At 38.3% G+C, this 13,155-nt stretch overlaps 1 protein-coding gene and 1 pseudogene across 1 annotated transcript in view; both read left to right on the forward strand.

Annotated features, from left to right (window-relative positions):
- PTCHD4 (patched domain containing 4) overlaps nucleotides 1–13,155 on the forward strand; it is a 217,344-nt gene that overhangs the window by 60,645 nt on the left and 143,544 nt on the right. The window lies entirely within an intron of this gene.
- LOC128595116 (uncharacterized) lies at nucleotides 12,901–12,995 on the forward strand (annotated as a pseudogene).

Genomic DNA, 13,155 nt, shown 5'->3' on the forward strand with positions numbered 1-13,155 from the left:
GTCCAAAAGATTAGAAAATCTGGATTATCATCCCAGGTTCTCTAGCAACTTTCTGGGCTATATTGGGCAGTTACGTATGGTCCCTTTGCCACAGTCCTTTGTACATACAACAAAGGATTTGGACTTATCAGTCTTATATTCTGAAGATTCTACAATTGAAGTTAGCATTTAATTGTTCCTTTATAAAAACATTTATAAAGGAACAATAAGTATGTTGTTAGTTGCATACTAAACAAAGCTGTGAGGCCTGCAAGCACATTGCTGTGAAGGTGGCGAGGTACAAAGTGATGTGGAACGTATGTAAGTTGAGTTTGGCACATACGTGCCATGCAGTGTTGGTACACGCAACACAGGATGAAAACAGTCCTTTGATAAATTATAGTTTACATGGTGTCAAAATTGTTTAACCCAAGGTTAGTTGGGTATAGGGAAAGAAGCCCAACTCTTCTTGTAAACTTCTGTATCTATCTCTATCAGCCTACAATGATTTCTTTGAGGTAGTGAACGTTTACTCCACTATACACTAGGCTTCAAACCCTTAACCCTCATCAGAGCTCATCTCTAAAGCTGGAGTTAGTCACTAATGGTGTCTGTTGTTCAGACTGAAGAAGCTCAGCTATTTTAACTGTCACCGTCTGTCTCCTTATTACTGCACACGCATATTCTTTTTTCCTCTGGTCAATCATCTACTTAATATTTCCACTGTCATTTCAGAGGCATACATGCTATTTCTAAATATCTCTCCTTTTTTAAGCCAGGGCCAATTTTTATGCTTTGTCCTGGTGTGCCCATAAGTAAATTTATATTTGTCAAATTATATGTCCCAGATTTGGGGTTAGAAAAGTATTCAGAGAGAAATCCAGAATTGGAATAATTTTTCAAAAATACCTAAAATGAGCTCATTTTGTTTCAGCCTAACATCCTTCCCCTAAGCATAAACCAATGAGAATGCCACTAATTTAATTTGCTACTCATTCTTAGCCTTTTTTTCACCTCACTTGCCTTATGTACGTTTGTTTCTTCCTTTTGGAAGGAGAAACATGGGTGAATATCAGACACAGACACCAAGCTGGCTCATGATGTACTTTGCTGATAGTGTGTGGATAGTTGCCAGAGACATTAGTAGCATTGTTCCACTATTATTTCTTGTCTTTTTCTTTTTTTTGGTCCATTCTGAGTTTGTTATGTGCTCAGAATCTCACATTACTCATGTTCACACCACTGAACACATACTGATGACTTGGTTTTTGTAGGCAATCCAGAGGTTTTCAGACACAGATTTTTTTTCTGTCTTTTTTTCAGATACAGATTTTCTTTAGTCATCCCAAACTAGCTCCATGTTCACTTGTTTATTAATTTATTCAAATATTTATTCAACATTTGCTAGATTCAAAAGAATTTTCAGTTCTGGAGTAAAAGACATTGAACAGAACTAATCAAGTGTTTAACCCTCATGAATCTTATGTTTGAGGCCTGCAGAGGGGAGGATAGTACAATCAAATAAAAGAAATATAAACTATATTATATTGCTGATAACTAATACAAAGAATAAAAATAAAGCATCATAAGGTATAGAGAACATAGGTGATCAGATAAAAGGCTTTCTAAAAGATAAAATTGAAGCAGAGGAGTGAAAGAAGTGAAGGCAGGAGTCATGTAGTCACCAGACAAGAGTGAATCTGGCAAAGAAAATAATTCGTGAAAAGGCTTTGAGATGGGACCTTGCCTGAGGAAGTTAGGGAAGAGGAAGGGTGTGAGTGTGGCTGGAGCAGAGTGGGCAGCTGTCTGAGTGTTAGGAGAAGGGTTCAAAGAGATAGTAATTGGCCATACCATGTAGGGCACCATGAATCAATACTTCGGATCTTACTCTGGGTGAGATGGAAAGCTATTTGGAGACCGGAGAGTGTGGTCTGAAGCCTTCTTTGGCTGCATTGTGTAAATTCACCTGCAATGGGACAAGAATGGTTATAGGTGATGGGGATTGGGGGTCCCCATTCGACATAATTCTATTTGTTGGCTGAACTAGAAAGTTTAACTGGGGCATGGTTACCACCAAGAATGAATGGGAAGTGAGAATAACACTGGAGCAGCACAGGAAGTGTGAACAGGGAGCGAGAGTAGCCTGCACACATCTCAGTGTAACAAAGAGAAATTTTATTTAGGAAAAACAAAAAGAATGTTTAGAGCACTTCCAAAGAGAGTTGGAAGTGGGTCCCTCTCATGATGGGAGAAAAGGTGAGAGACGCTGAGATGCAAAGGCCAGTGCAGGGGAATAAATACACTCTTTCTCTCTGTTTAAATTCATTGCAAGGCATTCATTCGTTCATTGGCTTCCCTGTGCCTCTGGGCATTATTTCCCTTTACTATTGATCATTGATTATCGATTATTTTCTCTCTCTGGATACTGATTACCTAGCTTAATTCATACCCACATTCTTAGGGACACTCCAGATTCCTGGTTCCATGGGCCAGGCTTCCCTTCCATCCCCCTTGAAACTCATTCCTTAGTGTCCCTTCTCCAAGGAAGTTCTGCCCAGAGGATAATAACAATATTTGTTATATTTAGGTATAAGTCTCCATCTTTCTTTAAGGCTGCATAATATTCCATGGTGTACATATACCACAATTTATTAATCCATTCATGGATCGATGGGCACTTGGGCTTCTTCCATGACTTAGCAATTATGAATTGGGCTGCAGTAAACATTCTAGTACAGATGTCTTTGTTATATTGTGATTTTTGGTCTTCTGGGTATAAACCTATAAAGGAATTATAGGATCAAATGGCAGGTCTATTTTTAGATCTCTAAGTGTTCTCCAAACATCCTTCCAGAAGGAACATATTAGTGTGCATTCCCACCAGCAGTGTAGAAGTGTGCCCTTTTCTTTGCATCCACGCCAACATCTCTGGTTTTGGGATTTTGTTATGTGGGCTACTCTTACTGGGGTTAGGTGATATCTCAAAGTAGTATTGATTTGCATTTCTCTGATGATTAAGGATGATGAGCTTTTTTTCATGTGTCTGTAAATTGTGCATCTGTCTTCTTTAGAGAAGTTTCTCTTCAAGTCCTTTGCCCACCCTCAGATGGGATCACTTGTTCTTTTCTAGCTAATATGTTTGAGTTCTCTGTGGATTCTGGTTATTAAACCTTCATTGGAGGTTTAACCTGCAAATATTTTCTCCCATTCTGAGAGCTATCTGCTTGCTTTACTTACTGTGTTCTTGGCTGTGCAGAAGCTTTTTATCTTGATCAGGTCCCAGTAATGTATTTTTGAAACTGCTTCAGTTGCCTGTGGAGTCCTCCTCATAAAATATTCACCCAGGCCAATTCGTTCAAGAGTTTTCCCTGCACTTTCTTCAAATATTTTTATACCCTGTTTCCCCGAAAATAAGACAGTGTCTTATTTTAAGGTGTGCTCCCAAAGATGCGCTAGGTCTTATTTTCAGGGGACATCTTATCTTTCCTGTAAGTAGGTCTTATTTTTGAAGGATGTCTTATTTTCAGGGAAACAGGGTAGTTTCATGTCTTAAGTTTAAATCTTTAATCCAGTGAGAGTCTATCTAGTTAATGGTGAAAGGTGTGAGTCCAGTTTCAGTCTTTTACAGATTGCCAGCCAGTTCACCCAGCACCATTTGTTAAATAGGGAATCTTTTCCCCACTGAATGTTTTTAATTGGCTTGTCAAAGATTAAATAACGGTAAGTAGCTGGATTCATCTCTTGGTTCTCTATTCTGTTCCAGACATCTACTTCTCTGTTTTTGTGCCAATACCACGCTGTTTTGATCACTATCGATTTATAGTACAGTCTCAGGTCTGGTAACGTGATTCTTCCTGCTTTGTTTTTATTTCTGAGTAATGTTTTGGCTATTCGAGGTATTTTCTGATTCCATATAAAATGAAGTATTATTTTTTTGAGATCTTTAAAACAGGACAATGGAGCTTTAATAGGAATTGCATTAAAATAATATATTTCTTTGGGTAGTATAGACATTTTAACAATGTTGATTATTCCCAGCCATGAGCATGGTATGTTTTTCCATTTGTTAACATCTTCAGCTATTTCTTTTCTTAAAGTTTCATAGTTCTCTTTATAGAGATCTTTCACATCCTTTGTTAGGTAAACTCCCAAATATTTCATCTTTGTTGGCACTACTATGAAAGGACTAGAGTCCTTGACTGTTTTTTTGACTTGGTTATTGTTGGTATATATAAAGGCTACAGATTTATGGGTGTTGATTTTGTAGCCTGAGACATTGCTGTATTCCTTGATCACATCTAAAAGTTTTGTAGTAGAATCCCTAGTGTGTTCCAGGTATACGATCATATCATCTGCAAAGAGTGAAAGTTTGATCTCTTCTGACCCTATGTGCATACCCTTGATCACCTTTTCTTCTCTAATTGCAATGGCTAAAACTTCCATTACAATGTTAAAGAGCAATGGAGACAATGAGCAACCTTGCCTGGTTCCTGATCTAAGTGGAAATGATTTCAATTTAACTCCATTCAATACGATATTGACTGTGGGTTTGCTGTAGATGGCCTGTCTTCGTTTAAGAAATGTTCCTTCTATACCAATTTTCTTAAGTGTTCTGATCATGAAGGGATGCTGGATATAATAATCAAAATATTTTTCTGCATCAATTGAGAGAATCATATGGTCTTTATGTTTTAGTTTGTTTATATGCTGAATTACATTTATAGATTTAACGTATATTGAACCAGCCTTGAGACCCTGGGATAAATCTCACTTGGTCATGGTGTATAATTTATTTGATGTGTTGTTGGATTCTGTTTGTTATGATCTTATGGAGTATTTTAGCATCAATATTCATTAGTGATATTGGTCTATAATTTTCTTTATAATCCCTGGTTTAGGGATCAAGGTGATGTTTGCTTTGTAGAATGTGTTGGGTAGTATTCCTTCTTTTTCTGTATTTTTGAAAAGGTTTAGTAATATAGGTACTAACTCTTCTTTAAAGGTTTGGTAGAATTCTGATCTAAAGCCATCTGGCCCTGGGATTTTTTTTTTAGGGAAATTTTGTATAGTTGATGCTATTTCAGAACTTGATATAGGCCTGTTCAACATTTCCACTTCATTCTGGCTAAGTCTCTGTAGGTGGCATACTTCCAAGTTTTGGTCGATTTCTTTCTGATTTTCATATTTCTGAGAGTAAAGTTTCTTATAATATTTGTTAAGGATTTTTTTTTAATTTCTGAGGGGTCTGTTGTTATTTCATCATTACCATTTCTGATTGATAAAATTAGAGATTTTACTCTTTTTTTCTGGTTAGGTTGGCCAAAGGTTTATCTATTTTATTGATCTTTTCAAAAAACCAACTTTTGGATTTATTGATCAGTTGTATAATTCTTTTGTTTTCAAATTCATTTAATTCTGCTCTGATTTTGGTTATTTATTTTCTTCTGCTTGGTTTGGGGTTGGAATGTTCTTCCTTCTCCAGTTGCTTGAGTTGTCCCATTAAGCTATTAACTTCCTCTCTTTCCATTTTCTTGAGGGAGGCTTGCAGTGTTATAAATTTCTCTCTTAGGACTGCCTTTGCAATATCCCAGAGGCTCTGGTAATTCGTGTCTTGACTGCTGTTTTGTTCCAAAAATTAGGTGATTTCCTTCTTAATCTCGTCTATAACCCATCTATTCTTCAGCATAAGGTTATTTAGCTTCCATGTTTTTGTATAGGTATGCAGATTCCTGTTGTTATTGAGTTCAACTTTTATTCCATAATCGTCTGAGAAGATGGAAGGAATAATTTCTATTTTTTTTAATTTGCTGAGGTTAGATTTGTGGCCTAGGATGTGGTCAATTTTAGAGTTTGTTCCGTGGGCTGATGAGAAGAATGTGTATTCAGTTTTGTTGGGATGAAATGTTCTGTAGATGTCTGTTAAGTCCAGATATTCAATGGTTAAGTTTAAATCCAAAATTTCTTTGCTTAGCTTCTTTTTTTTTTTTTTTTTTTTTTTGTAGAGACAGAGTCTCACTTTATGGCCCTTGGTAGAGTGCCGTGGCCTCATACAGCTCACAGCAACCTCCAACTCCTGGGCTTAAGCGATTCTCTTGCCTCAGCCTCCCGAGTGGCTGGGACTACAGGCGCCCGCCACAACGCCCGGCTATTTTTTTTTTTTTGGTTGCAGTTTGGCCGGGGCCGGGCTTGAACCCGCCACCCTCGGTATATGGGGCCGGCGCCTTACCGACTGAGCCACAGGCGCCACCCTTTGCTTAGCTTCTTTTTGGAGGATCTATCCAGCACTGCTTAAGGGGTGTTAAAATCTGCAACTACTATGGAACTGGAGTAAATCAAGTTGCTCATGCCTGTTAGAGTTTCTGTTATAAATTGAGGTGCATTCTGGTTGGGTACATAAATAGTAATAATTGAAATCTCATCATATTGAGTATTACCTTTAACAAATATGAAGTGCCCATCCTTATCCTTCCTTATTTTGATTGGTTTAAAGCCTATTGCATCTGCAAATAGGATTGCAACACCTGCTTTTCATTTTCCTGGAGTATAGATGACCATCCCTTCACCTTGAGTCTATATTTGTCTTTTAATGTGAGACGAGATTCTTGTATGCAGCAGATATCTGGCTTGAGTTTTTGTATCCAGTCAGCCAACCTATGCCCCTTTAGAGGACAATTTAAACCATTCACATTAATTGAGAATATTGATAAGCCTTTTGAGAGTCCGGTGGACATTTTTAATCATTTTGCAATTGTGGAAGTTGGAATTTGATCAAAATTTTCTGGGTGGGTTTACTTTTGTGTTGGAGGATGACACTGGTCTTTATGGAGAATAGATATGAGAATATCCTGGAGAGCTGGTTTAGTGATGGCAAATTTCTTCAACATGTGAATGTCATTAAAGTATTTAATTTCTCTGTCATAAATGAAACTCAGTTTAGCTGGGTAGAGGATCCTGGGTTGGAAAGTTATTTTGTTTTAGGAGATTAAAAGTCTATGACCATCCTCTTCTTGCTTGAAAGGTTTCAGCAAAGAGATCTGTAGTTATTCTAATATTCTTCCCCTTGTAGTTGATGGTTTTCTTTTGTCTGGCTGCTTTCAGAATTTTCTCCTTCATATTAACTTTAGTGAAATTGATTATGATGTGTCTGGGGGATGTCTTATTTGGGTTGAGTTGTGCTGGAGTTCTGAAACTGTCTGCTATCTGAATTTCAGAACCTCTTCGCATGTCTGGAAAATTCTCTTTCATAATTTCATGGAGAACAGACTCTGTGCCTTGTGAAGCCACTTCGTCGCTTTCGGGGATCCCTATAAAACGAATTGGTTTTCTTCAAATGATCCCAGAGCTCTCTGGGAGAGTGATCTGTTTTTGCCCTCCATTTCTCTTCCTCTTTGAGAGTTTGGGAGCATTCTAAAGCTTTGTCTTCAATGTCAGAAATCCTTTCTTCTGTTTGCTCCATTCTGTTACTGAAGGATTCTACTGTGTTTCTCGGATCTTTGAGGGCTGCAACTTCTTGTCTCAATGTGTCAAAATCTCTGGTCATTTGGTCTTTTAATTCATTGAATTCTTGAGATATCTTTTGGGTTACTGCTTGGAATTATAATTTGATCTTATTAGCTATCCAGATTCTGAATTCGATTTCTGACATCTCAGCTATTTGTTTGTGCATGGGGTCTTGTGCTGTATCTGCCCCATTTATCCTTGGGGGAGTTAATCTACTCTGATTATTCATATTGCCAGAGTTTTTCCATTGATTTTGCCTCATGATTGTTTTTCACCGTTACCTCTGGCCATCCTCAGAGTTGATGAGGTGTCTCTCCAAGATTAGACCCCAGCAGGATCACTCTATTGTTGCTGGATTTTTGTAGGGAGTGACCCTGTGTAGCTCCTCTGGGGCTGCCCCAGCCGGGGAGTTCTGGTTGTGGGAACAGCTCTGGAGTGTGACACACCTGGATCCAGCAAGAGGGTGGGGAGAGGGGGCGGTCGGGGGTGGGGGTGAGGTGTACATGGTTCTGGGAGTGCCTGGAACCCAGTGACTTTGGTACAGAGAGCCCAAGGCTCCAGCAGTCTCTGGCCAGGAGAAGGGCTCCATGCAGAGGCAGGGAGGGCTCCAGGGGGCACTTGGCTACCAGAGTCCCTGGACAGACAATGGGGCTGGTGTGGAGGCAAGGAGGGTACAGGAGGGAGGACACAGGGTTAAGTGGCTTCCAGAGTTACTGGTCAGGGCCTGCGGAGGCCTGGTAGGCGCAGTCGTGGTGCAGCTCTTACCAAGGTCCAGGAGCGCGGAGATCTTGGGTTGCAACCAGCTCTTACGGAGGTCCGTGCAGGCGCCAGTCACTGTGCAGCTCTTCTGGAGGTCCAGGTGGGTGGCAATCACGGGTGGTGGCACGGAGGTCAGGGTGGGCGCTGGTAGCGAGTTGGATATCTGGGCGGGTGCCAGTAGCGGGTCACGGTGCAGCTCTTCCAGAGGCCCAGGCAGGCGGCAATCATGGGTTGCAGCGCAGCTCTTACCGATGTCCAGGTGCGTGGTGATCACCGGTCGTGGTCAGCTCTTACGGAGGTCTGGGCTGGTGCTGATCGCAGGTCACGGCTCAGACCTCCAGACGGGTGCCGGGCCTGAAACTATTTCAGCCAGCAAGACTTCTGGTTGCCCTCTCATACTTCCAGCTATCTCTGAGCTTTAATTTCACATGACAAGTTTCCATGAAGAGTCTAAAGACGAATTACTATGAATTAATTTTTTTTAAGTTTTAAAACTGCCACACCTTTGCCGTTCCAGAGTGTCATCTTAAAATATAAAAGAAGACAGAAACCAAACTTGAGATGAACTAAATGTGTTTTATAGCCTGGGTGGCTGTGCTTCAGTCAACTCTTTAACCCACATACTGCCTCTACTCATTTTATGGAAGTGTTTGCAGAGGTGTGATCTACATCACACTAACTTTCTCTTCCATAGAATAGTTAAACTAATCCAAAGGGCTTGAGGCCTTGATGGTTTAAGATTGCCAGGGAAAACAGAGTAAGACTGCCAAAAAACTCAATTACAGAAGTATCAGTGATTCTACTGTATTCCAGGTACAGTAGCAAAACCAAATTCTTAATGAGAGAATCTAGTTAATTAAGTGGACAGGAGAGAAATCTGTCAGGCATCTGAGTCATATCTGTGTCCTGCTGAGTGTCTCAGTATCTTATTTGAGGTGATACAGCACTCCAATGTCCTGCTGGATCAAACGTCCTGCCCTAAAGTCCTTCACTGCCCAACTTTTCCTGGCCAACCTTTTTCAAATGTAATGAATCCTACTCTCGAGCACCTCAACCCCTGGCCATTGAGAGCAGTCTGCATTGCCCACCTGGGGATTTTGAATACCACCTGATACCTGAACAATTGCCATTATCACCAATTCACCTTCATCACCAACTCACAATGTCCTTAATACCTAAGCATTGCCTCTCCTTTCAGAGGCCGTCTGGTGTTAGTATTCATTTCACCCACCTCATAGTCCTAGAAGCTGCTTTCTCCAATAAGTTTAAGTCTTGAGGACAAAGATTCCTGGGCAGACTTATTTTTGTATCTGTCTAAGCTATTGTGATATATCTGCTTTGAGAAAGAGCCTTAAAAATTTTCCAAAAAATACACATTTTTACCGTTATCCTTGGTAGAACTAAGGCTGGCATTAAAAGAGGCTAATGTTTCTATGAAGCCAATAGAAAAATTATCTCATTGGTGAGTTCCATAACCCCATAATCATTTTTAGGTCATGGTGGCTATTTTCTTCCTTGTACCTAGTTTAAGCTAAAAGTAGTTTGATATAAAATTATTGCCTTACAGTCAGACTTTCCAACTATATATAAAAGTGGCTACCTGTCCTTGTTTTGTGCTATGGTGCCTTTGCTTTTCCAGCTCAAAATAGGACTGGCGCTCCTTCCTGGCACCTTACCCTGCAAGCTTCTGTCTAATTTGCTGTCCACACTCACCCTGAAGTCCTTTTCAGCACTGCTGCTTTCCAAGTATTTCCTTCTCATTGAGTATCTATGCCTGGCTTTCAAAAGAGCTATTCATCTTTCACTTTCCAGGGTGACACATATCCTTCTGCTAACCTCTCTTCTCTCTTGGAAACCCTGTTTCCTTTCTGTGTTGGGGTAGTAGTTGTGTGTCTTTTTCCTAATTCATTTTTTCTTTATTGTAAGAGTAATATGGAATCATAGGAAAACATATAATGAAAAAGATAGTATAAAACCACCATTCAGAAACAAATATGGATTAAAACTTTCATGTCTATGCTTTGATAACATCAAGAGATACTTAAATATATAAATAAATAAAGGTATAAACTAAAAATGAGATGACTGTATATGCCATTGTACAGCCTGCTTTTTAATGATAAGTCAAAATGTCCAGAAATGCAAAAATTATACCTCTATGTACATTATTTTTACTTATAGGTTAGCACATGTGTGAATATTGTTTAGATGAAGAAATTGAACTGTACTAGCATCCCAGAGCCCTCCTGAGTATCATTTCCTAATCACAACTCCTTCCTCTCTGATGACCAGTATCCTGACTTTTATGATAACCAACTCTTAACTTCTTTATGGTTTTAGCACCCATGTCATTATGTACATACATACATACATACATTATCTTGACAAATGAAATATTTTATCATTGTAAAGTAGTTTTCCAACCATAGAGATGATTTTTGTTATAATATCTATTTTATGATATTAATATAGATTTCTCAGAATGTGTTGTTGATATTTGTTAACTACACATCTTTCTTTTTTTTTTTTTGTAGAGACAGAGTCTCACTCTATCGCCCTCGGTAGAGTGCCATGGCATCACACAGCTCACAGCAACCTCCAACTCCTGGGCTGAAGCGATTCTCTTGCCTCAGCCTCCCAAGTAGCTGGTACTACAGGCGCCCGCCACAATGCCCAGCTATTTTTTGGTTGCAGTTCACCCGGGGCCGGGTTTGAACCCGCCACCCTCGGCATATGGGGCCGGCGCCTTACCGACTGAGCCACAGGCGCCGCCCAACTACACATCTTTCAATTATTTTTTATCAAGTACACGTTTGTATATCATTTTTTGTCAACCTGTTTTGTTAGATTTTTCATATGCATCTTATAAATTGTTTGTAATTAAATATGGAGATTTTTCCAGGCTCATGATTTTCGTCTCTTATTGGAGACACTACTAACTGGAAAACATCTGAGTGTAGTTCACATGTTCAGGTTCTCAGTCAAGTGTGTAAATGTACGCAAAGACCCATCTATAAATATAACTTTTTAAATATTTTTTTACTTTTAATGTCTCCTCTCCTGCTCTGATCTGCACAGTGATAAGTTTTCCTAAAATGCTCTTTGATTGGGAGTGAGGGATGGAAATTAGTCCTGGTGTGTCATTGTTCTAAAGTTGTGGCCTTTCTAACTACCACTTTCAATGGCTAGGTAGATACTATTTTAGCCCCTGTTTTTAAGCCATCACAGTTCGAGTATTTTTAGATATATATGTGTTACATGCTTGATATTAATATTAGCTCAGTTTTTCTCTTTATTTAATTTCCCAAGTGTTAATTTATTCATGTACAGTTTTGATCCAAAAGATAATATTCAAATACAAATTTTTCAAGCTTACTTTTACTACAGACTAATTATTACTTTTATTTGGATACCTTGAGATCGCTCTCTCAAAAGAAAAGTTTTACAACTGTGAGGAATTTAATCTGAATGTAGAAGCAAAATGTTTCAAAATATTCAGTAGAATGTCTTTATCCAGATTTTGATGCTCTAGCATCACCAGTGTGGAGTGTGTTATTATGTAGGTGTTTCCCCTTACAGTGACTCACTTTTCATACCCGTGATCAGGATGTTGAGAGGATGCAAATCCCTATGTTACTAGATTATATTTTTAGCAATCTTCTTCTTCAATTAGATGTGTATTATGAGTGAAAACAGAAATAATGTTCATAGTGATTCTTAAAACTTATAGTTCAAAAATATCATTTTTTGAAGTACTATGGGCTGGCGCTTGATTAGACCAGATTGATGGAAAACATAACAAAGCATCACTAGGCAGACTAGATCCAATGGTTTAGTGACTTTAAGATATAGAGGATCTCTTACAAAGTAGTTGAAGACAGGTTCGAGCAGTTGCATATATTCCACATCAAAAAGTTCTGTACTCAAATACCTCAGGAGGCAGTCTGCTTATATTGATGCAGGACAATAGGAAAGGATGTGATTTGTACACTGGAGAATATACACAATATACACATTGAATAAAAATATTCAAATTTAATATTTATAAATCGATCACCTGTATAAGATACTTCTGCAGGACAGATTCTGTGGTCAAGGAGCCAGGAAGCCAGGGAAACTGATAATGTAGATTTAATAATAGCTATCATGTCCCAGAGATGAACAGGTATTAATTGACTGAAACCTTACAACAATCCAACATCTAGGAACAGTGATTATAAATCAGGGAAATGGTACACAAAGAATTTTAATAATTGGCTGAAAGTCATATGAAATAGTATGTGATAGAGCTAAAATACAAACACAAGGGCTTGGGCTCCATGTAAGCTCTCGATGCTGAGAGTGTTGTGTTTGCATAGCTTCACAAGTAGTTAATTATTTAGACTAATTAAAGTTCTATAAGCAAAACTCAAACTATCTACCACATTTTCTAAACACAGAGACATATTTCTCATCACATAAAAGGGAAAAAATTTATATATATATAAATATATATATATAATTTATGAAAATTTATATATATATAAATTTTACATAATATAATAAATTGTTACTGTTATTAATATATACACATATATATTTGAATACACACTGAATCCAATATATGTTAAAATTTATCATAAAACAGATCTCCTTTATCCACAATTCAAAACAATTTAGAGGGTTGCTTCAGGAGGACATATGCTAAAATTGGAACAAGATTATCATGGACCCCACACAAGGATGACATGCAAATTCATGAAGAGTTCTATACATTTTATGAAAAATAAACCTAAGGCACGAAACTATAAAAATTATAGAAGAAAGTGTTGGAAAAACTTACAGATATAGGCCTAGGGAAAGAATTTATGAAGAAGACCATAAACTCAATCACAACAACAACAAAAACAAATGGGACCTTCTCAAATCAAGAAATTT

This window comes from Nycticebus coucang, chromosome 9, assembly GCF_027406575.1.
Source record: "Nycticebus coucang isolate mNycCou1 chromosome 9, mNycCou1.pri, whole genome shotgun sequence".
Lineage (NCBI taxonomy): Eukaryota > Metazoa > Chordata > Mammalia > Primates > Lorisidae > Nycticebus > Nycticebus coucang.